Source organism: Lampetra planeri, chromosome 2, assembly GCF_965212315.1.
Source record: "Lampetra planeri chromosome 2, kcLamPlan1.2.h2, whole genome shotgun sequence".
NCBI classification, from domain to species: domain Eukaryota; kingdom Metazoa; phylum Chordata; class Hyperoartia; order Petromyzontiformes; family Petromyzontidae; genus Lampetra; species Lampetra planeri.
In genome coordinates, this window is record NC_136108.1 from 30,472,768 (window position 1) to 30,482,325 (window position 9,558).

Below are 9,558 nucleotides of genomic sequence, written 5' to 3' on the forward strand. Positions count from 1 at the left end.
TTTATATATATATTATTTTAAAGCCACAGTGTTATTGACAAATATGTTGAGTTGTATTGTCCAAGAAGGAACTGATCAGTGAATCAAATCGCAACTGGCTGTGTTGACCGGCTACTTTGTTGTGCAAGAACACTTGTTTTCGACTGCTACGGCCGAGCTGACCCGATTTTTTGATGAATTAGAGTTAAAAAACAACTCCAGTTGTATATTATTTTCAGAGTTTACCCAAATAACCAAAATAAGCTGACCAGGTTTTCTGATAAAGACTCACTCAGAAACGCTTGCACATAAAAGTGCCAGGACTGCTTTACTGACGCAATAAAATTTTGCTTAATTAAGGGTTGGTTCTGCTGGGAACATTTTCGATTGAGATGCTTGTTGATATTTTAAGCTTGAGCAGAATTCTAAGTTGGATAATGAGAGCCAGTCGGTAAAGGAAAATCAGCCTCAAAGATTTGGGTTTCTGGCCAACTCGTGATGTCTAAAAACATGGAAACGTGATTTGGTAGAGGAATGGGGGCCAACTTCAGTTCATACTCGAGTTGTACTGTTTATGAAAATGTGAAATACATGTGATATGGAGTGTGATGTATATTCATATAGATGTACATTCATATAGTGGTGATGACATCACTATGGCACTTGTACCAAGCTAGGTGCACCTTGAGGCAAAGTTCAATGTCGAAGGCCTGCCAGCAGGTTGCCACGGGACGGATCCAGATGCCATGGGTTGCCTCACTGAGATGACCAGCGGAGGCACCACCTGTGCTCCCCACTGAGCCAACTTGCTAAGTTTCAGCGCCCTGGCACTCCACCCATTTATGTGACCGTTGCTCCTCTGCCTTCCACTGTTGTTGGAATGGAGCTGCTTCCAACTGCCCAGTAGTACCTTCATAACCATCTACCACAAAGGCTGATTATAACGCCCCTGGTACCAGTCATCGGCAAGTCCAATTAACGACACATCCTTCTGTACCATATTAGTCCATTTCTTCTCTAGCCTGTGCTGCGTCCATTTAACCCCCTCTATCTGGCCAAACAGAAGCGGCTTGGGCATGCAGTGGCCCATGGGCATGCAGGCTCTATTACCCAGCCAACACAGCCTCGCCTGCCACAGAAGCACACTGATAGGACTGTTCAGATCTTTTAACGTTCTGTGAGCTCTTCACACAATCCAGTCGGGTCAGGCCAGGCTGAATTATTGATCCTTTATTCTTTTTATTTCAACTCAACGCGAGCTCATTACAAAGCGCCAATCACCAAACGAAGGGGGGAACAGAAATTCTGCAAACGGCACCCTGAGTTCGATGAGACGGGGCCTGTTGAAGGGGGTTAAAGGGTAAGGGGGACGATGACTAACATACTAGAGGAAAGAAATTATATACACGCGACACATGTCTCACAGAGCAGTACTCCACTCCCCAGCCTGAATTTTTAAACTGGCACAAATGTTCAACAAAGGGGTCCACGTTTCGCAAGCAAAGAGAAGGGAGAGCATAACTGTGGCTGAGATCAAGTTCATTTCATATTTTCAAGTTCAAGTTCATTTATTAGGTACTAGCGGAAGTACCCGGCTTTGCCCGGGTGAAAAATATATTTCTTAAAAACCTTACATATATATACACAGATACTAAGGTATTGTCAAAGCCCGGTTGGCTGTTTGTACATGTCTCCACCAACAAATATATAAGAGGCTTTCACAAGTCCAAAAAGTTGTAGAAAGTGTGGGGTAAATAGTTGATGTCAAAAGGTTTCCGAAAATTGTGGTCTCCCCCCCTCAAACATATCTTTACCCCTCGTAGGTATATATACTAACAACACCTTACATACAACAGAGGAAGTGGTATCTATTGACTCTGTAGTAGTATCTACTGACTGTACCGTAGTATCTACTGAGCCAGTAGTAGCTACTGACTGTGTAGTAGTATTTAGTGACTGTAATAACTACTGACCATAGTAGTATTTACCAGAGGTGTGGACTCGAGTCATGTGACTTGGACTCGAGTCAGACTCGAGTCATGAATTTGATGACTTGCGACTCGACTTGGACTTGCATAACAATGACTTTGTCCCACCTATGAGATGTGGACTCGAGTCATGTGACTTGGACTCGAGTCAGACTCGAGTCATGAATTTGATGACTTGCGACTCGACTTGGACTTGCATAACAATGACTTTGTCCCACCTCTGGTATTTACTGGGCCTACAGTAGTATCTACCGACTATATACTCGTAACGACTAACTGTATAGTATCTGCTGACTCTATAGTTGTATCCACTGACTATAGTAGTAACTACAAAATCTATAGCAGTATCTACTCACTCTATAATAGTATCTACTGACTCTAGTAGCTACTCACCGTGGTAGTATGTACTGACTGTATAGTAGTATATACTGACTGTAGCAGTATTGACTGACTGTAGTGGTATATACTGACTGTTTTAGTATTTACTATAGCGGTATCTACCAACTCGATAGCAGTATCTACTATCACTACAGCAGTGTATACCGACTGAGGTCGTACCTGCTATCACTACAGCAGTGCATACTGACTGGTGGTACCTGCTCTGATTATAGCAGTGCATAGTGACTGGTGGTACCTGCTATGATTACAGCAGTGCATACTGCTGTGTTGGTACCTGTTATGATGACAGCAGTGCATATTGTGGTGGAACCTGCTATGATTACAGCAGTGCATACTGCTGTGGTGGTATCTGCTATGATGAGAGGAGTACATATTGTGGTGGTGGTACCTGGTATAACAGCAGTACATACCGAGTGTGGTGGCACCTGCTATGACGACAGCAGTACATACTGTGGTGGTACCTGCTATGATGACAGCAGTACATACTGTGGTGGTGGTACCTGCTCTGATGAGAGCAGTACATACTGTGGTGGTGGTACCTGCTATGATTACAACAGTGCATATTGACTGTACTCATCATTCACCCTCACCATTCACCACTCACAACTCACCCTTACCACTCATCCTCACCACTCACCACTCCCACTCACTATTCACCATTCACCCTCACAACTCACCACTCAACAATCTCCCTCACCAATCTCCCTCACCACTCACCCTCACCACTCACCCTCACCACTCACCCTCACCAATCACCACTCACCCTCACCACTCACCCTCACCACTAACTCTCACCACTAACCCTCACCACTCTCCCTCACCACTCTCCCTCACCACTCTCCCTCACCACTCTCCCTCACCACTCACCGTCACAACCACCACTCACCCTCACCACTCAACCTCACCCTCACTACTCACCATTCATTCTCACCAATCACCACTGACCAATCACCACTCACCACTCTCCACTAACCCTCACCACTCAACCTCACCACTCACCCTCAAGACTAACCACTCTCTCACCACCCACCCTCACAACTCAGCACTCACCCTCACCACTCACCCTCACCACTCACCCTCACCACTCACGCTCACCACTCACCCCTCACCGCTCACCACTCACCCATCACCACTCACAACCGCCACTCACCCTCACCACTCATCCTCACCAATCACCCTCACAACAACCACTCACCCTCACCGCTCACCACTCACCCTCACCACTCACCCTGACCACTCACCACTCATCCTCACCAATCACACCCTCACCAATCACCAATCACCACTCACCCGCACTGCTCACCCTCACCACTCACCACTCACGCTCACCCTCACCACTTACCCCTCACTAATCACCACTCATAACCGCCACTCACACTCACCACTCACCACTCACCCTCACCACTCACCCTCACCACTCTCACCACTCACCACTCACCTCACAACAACCACTCAACCTCACAACAACCACTCACCCTCACTACTCACCACTCACCACTCATCCTCACCAATCACACCCTCACCAATCACCACTAACCCTCACCACTTGCCACTCACCCTCACCACTCACCACTCACCATTCACCCTCACCACTCTCCCTCACCACTCTCCCTCACCACTCACCAGTCACGCTCACCACTCACCCTCACTACTCACCACTCACCCTCAACACTCACCCTCACCACTCACCCTGATCACTCACCACTCATCCTCACCAATCACACCCTCACCAATCACCACTCACCCTCAATGCTCACCCTCACTGCTCACCCTCACCACTCACCCTCACCCTCACCACTTACCACTCAAGCTCACCCTCACCACTCACCCCTCACTAATCACCACTCACAACCGCCACTCACCCTCACCACTCACCTTCACCACTCACCCTCACTACTCACCACTCATCATCACCAATCACACCCTCAACAATCACCACTCACCCTCACCACTCACGCTCAACACTAACCCTCACCACTCACCCTCACCACTCACTAATCACCTCTCACAACCGTCACTCACCCTCACCACTCACTCTTACCACTCACCCTCATTACTCACCCTCACCACTCACCCTCACAACAACCACTGACCCTCACTACTCACCCTCACCACTCATCCTCACCAATCACACCCTCACCAATCACCACTCACCCTCACTGCTCACCCTCACCGCTCACCACTCAACCTCACCCTCACCACTCACGCTCACCCTCACCACTCACCCCTCACTAATCACCACTCACAACTGCCACTCACCCTCCCCACTCACCCTCACCACTCACCCTCACCAATCACCACTCACCCTCACCACTCACCCTCACCACTCACTACTCACCCTCACCACTCACCCTCACCATTCACCCTCACCACTCACCCTCACCATTCACCCTCACCACTCTCCCTCACCACTCTCCCTCACCATTCTCCCTCACCACTCTCCCTCACCACTCACCCTCACCACTCACCAGTCACGCTCACCACTCACCCTCACTACTCACCACTCACCCTCAACACTCACCCTCACCGCTCACCACTCACCCTCACCACTCACCCTGACTACTCACCACTCATCCTCACCAATCACACCCTCAACAATCACCACTCACCCTCACCACTCACGCTCAACACTCACCCTCACCACTCATTCTCACCACTAACCCTCACCACTCACCCTCACCACTCACTAATCACCTCTCACAACCGTCACTCACCCTCACCACTCACTCTTACCACTGATGACAGCAGTACATGCTGATGTTTTGTATGTTAAATGTAAAAGCTAAATGTGTGAATATGTGTGTCGGAAATGTTAAGGGCGATCCTAAAGTAATCTACAACCTTCGATTAGTCCTTTGCGCGATTCAAAGAATCGATTCCTGGCATGTTGGGGGTTTACATTTTGAATGACAGAGTTTTTTTTTCATTGGTATGTTATGTTTTAATGTTTTCAGAAGTTTTTAATTACATTTTTGCCCCGGTCAACGCCGGATATTTCCCGTTCGTAGCAGTTTATATCGACTATAGCCAACTTATAGTAAACGGGAATCGTCCGATTCTAAAGGAATCTACAACCTTCGATTCCTTTGCGCGATTCAGACAATCGATTCTTGGCGCGTCGGGTTTAAAAGTAATTACACAGTTGTATTTTCATTGGTATGTAATGTTTTAAAGTTTTCAGAAGATTTTAAATGTATTTTCTCCCCAGGCAACGCTGGGTATATCGAGTTTATACCACAAAGTCGTCGCCTGACAGAATTGCATGTCGAGGCCTAGTACCGTCCAGAGCCTCCGGCCTCGCCTAGATTGCCCATCCGGCTGAGGCTGGGTACTGGGGCCGTTACCCCCCCCCCCCGCCGCGCTACAATAATACTGTCTAATCGCTATAATTTTATTATCTACCGACCCTATAATAGTAATTGCACACATTGGGGTGGGGGGGGGGAGTGAAGAGGACGTGAAACTTTGATGAATTTACCTCAGTCGCATGTTAATGCGTGCGCATATTTTTAACGGGAATTAAAAATGGCGTCCACCCCGCAGCGAAGGCGTTGCTACCCGTTGCCAGGGGCAACCGCCGTGGCCTGCGCCGGTCGGCAATAGTAAATAAATAAATAAAGAATTAAATAACTAAATAAAGAGAAATCGCACTAAATCGATAATCGGTCCGATTTAAAGTTTAGAGACGAAAAATCGGAAATTCCTAAGTTTACCGCGGGGCCGGGGGCGTGCCCACCTGCAAAATTTAATCTCGGCGAACCCCACGGTCCGAGAGCTACATCCCCCGCAAGGGAGCGTACGCAGATGGACAGACAGACAGACAGACAAAAAATGAATTATATAGGTTAGATAGCCCTGTGAGCCATTCGGCTCTTGAATCGGGTGCAACTGCAACAAACAAAAAACAAAAACATGAACAAGACAACATCTTAAAGTGACTATGTGACTATGTGGAAACTGAAAATCCAGGGGGAAAAAACAGCAAAAATTTCAGACAAAAAAATCCCAGTAGGATGCAAGTCAAACAACAAAAACCATAAGACAACTTAGATTACGGCCATCAGTCTAACTCCGTACTACAACAAACAAACATGGCCAAACCAAAAAACTTTTCGAAATCACCAAACTAAAGCCATAAAAGCAATGTAACAGTGATCATAGGAACTGTGACCGAATTTTCACAATAAACAACATAAACAACATGTACCACCAAACCTTGCAGCCATAGGTGGCTGCATGAGTCACTCCACAACATCAGGAGCATCGGTCGGAGTATCAAATTTTTCAATGCACCTTTAAGATCAGCACACTAAATCAAAAAACAATTAATACTTTGCAGCGGTCATCCGGAGAGAATAATTTTATTTTATTTTAGGCCACTGAATAGCAGTGGCAGCTAGGGGTATACAACTCCTCTAGAGCAGTTTTAAGTGAAGATCTCATAGGTAGTGATTCAAGTTGCAGTTTATTGGCAATAACATTCCAGACCCTTGGGGCATCAATAGCAAAGGCCCTTCCTCCAGTATTTGTACGGCAATAGGGAATGTGAAGCTGGTAAATGAGCGAAGACCTTAGGTCAAATTTGTTCTTTGAAACAGAGAGGAGATCCAGCAGGTAGTCTACGGATTTTTTTGTAAGTACATCGTAAATAAATAAGATCTGGTGCACAAGCTGTCGAACATTAAGAGATGTTAAGTTTGACCCAATGTAGAGATCACAGTGGTGAGTCCTATATGGGCAGTTCAATGCAAATCTTAAGGCTGAGTGATAAATTGAGTCAAGCTTCTTCAGTACAGTACTTGGGGCTGATTTATACACGATGTCACAGTAATCAAGTAGAGGCAGTATGGTAGCTTTTATCAATTCCAAACGGAACATAGGGGGGAAGCAGTGCTTATGAGATTACCCAGAGCTTTATATGGAACAATAAACCAGAGAGTGTCCAGACAGCATTAGGCAGCAGATGAAAAAGGAATGCCTTTCAACTGACTCGGAGTGAGACTTCTGCAGCCCAACCGGAGCTGGCCAAAAGCACAATGCCCAGGTTTCTTCTCTCTCCACAGCTGCTCCATCAATCATGAGTGGAGTGATTCATGACGTAACATACCTAGACAGGTGCTTTGTTTTTGTGGGACAGCCATATAAGGATATGCAACCAGGCAGGGCCTCATTTCCTGCGTGGACTGGGTGAAATGGAGTCACTTCCTGCGTGGACTGGGTGAAATGGAGTCACTTGCTGCGTGGACTGGGTGAAACGGAGTCGCTTCCTGTGTGGAGTGGGTGAAATTGAGTCATTTCCTGCGTGGACTGGGTGAAATGGAGTTACTTCCTGCGTGGAGTGGGTGAAATGGGGCCACTTCTTGTGTGGACTAGGTGAAATGGAGTCTCTTCCTGCGTGGACTGAGTGAAATTCAGTCACTTCCTGTATGGACTAAGTGTAATGGAGTCACTTCGTGTGTGGACTGGGTGAAATAGAGTCACTTCCGGTGTGGACTAAATGGTAAGGAGCCACTTCCTGTGTGGACTGAAAATGGAGTACGGTCCAGAATTAACCCATTCGAGACCAAAAACATATATAAATAAATAAAGTCATTGATCTGTATGTCACCAAAACCTCTATGGTACTTCCCGACAAGGTATAAAGCTCTAATTTGGTACATAGGTAGCTTTCAGGACACCAACAATGGGAACATCTGAAAATCCGAGAATTTTCATTTTAAGGCCCCTAAATCTCGATTTTAAGTGCCCCATAAACATGTTTGTGAGTGCCATTCAGAAACCGACTGCAAATCAATTAAAGCGAGAACCATTGTTTTATCTTTTATTTTTTTTGAGATATTTCGGATTCAAGCGGTTTCAACGAAACATACTAATTTATGATGTTCAAATCTGAATAATTCGAAAACGGCAAAAAGATAGGTGTTTCCCCTCATAGAGTATGAAATTCATAAATGTTTGTTTTTTTCTAATACAAATAAGAACGGACTTTTAAATTGAGCGGTTACGTATTTAAAAATAAGGAATTGAATCAAGTCGTCAACAATTTTTTATTTATTTTAGAGTAGTTAGTGTCTGATCGTAGATTTTAAAAAATCATATCAGGTTAATTATTATAATTATTGAAAACTTTTACCTGGCGAAGACAGGCTTTATGTCAGAGCCAATCATATTGGCTCTGACATTCCTCGAAGATACTGGTGTTATATAACCATCAACCGCATCTGAACAATAACAGGCCGTTTCGGACATCGTCATGAATGGAAAATTAAAGACCAGCCATAGGAGTGCGACTGTTGCCATGCAATCCAAACTATGGACCACTGCAGTCTGCAATCCTTCAACGGAGGAGGAATCACAAAGCTACACGGACTCTCTTCTGAAGCTCTGTCGTATCTAGCAGACCTCGATAATAGCATTTGGCTCCTGAACATATTGCTACCACATGCTAGAATATAGTAGCTAAGTCTGGAGGGTCTTCCTTTAAGTATATAACCAGTTCTGGACATCTATGATACTGGACATCTGTGAAAAAGAGCTTCATAGCTCATCGGATTTATCCAGTCTCAATAAAGATTCTGATTTTGAAAAACAAAATCCTTTTTTGATTAGAACATGCGGGAGAAAGCCGGAGTCTCCGGAGAAAGCGACACATACAAGGGGATAACATGAACACACCATATAAGCCAGATATCTACTTGATGTGCTCTAATTTTAGAGTCATGTACATGCTGCGCTATGACTTCGGCGACCCGAGTTCGATTCCCGCTCACGACCAATAACATATTTGCACCGTTCCTGGGCCTCTGCTAAGTCGACTCAGCCTCAAATGAGTACCTGGTGCAATGTGTAAACATCACCACTTGTGTGCCGTGCCCGCCTTTATACATGTTCGCTAACACCACATGCCTCAAACGTCTGTAAAGCTATACGGGGATCTTTGTATTTGTTGCAATGGGCATTGGCGTGCCCAGCCATTAGTTTTAAGGTCAGCCCACCTCATCATGTGCTGGCAAGAATGTAAAAGCCCACAATCTGTCACTTGTCATCGGGGTTAAAATAGCACACGCTCGCATTGTCGGAAAAGAACATTTCTTACTAAAACATGCACCAGCGATGCAGCGGGGGGGGGGGGGTCTAAGTCACAGGATCTGCTGGCACGCATTTAAATACCAATTTTTTCGCATCTCCCCAC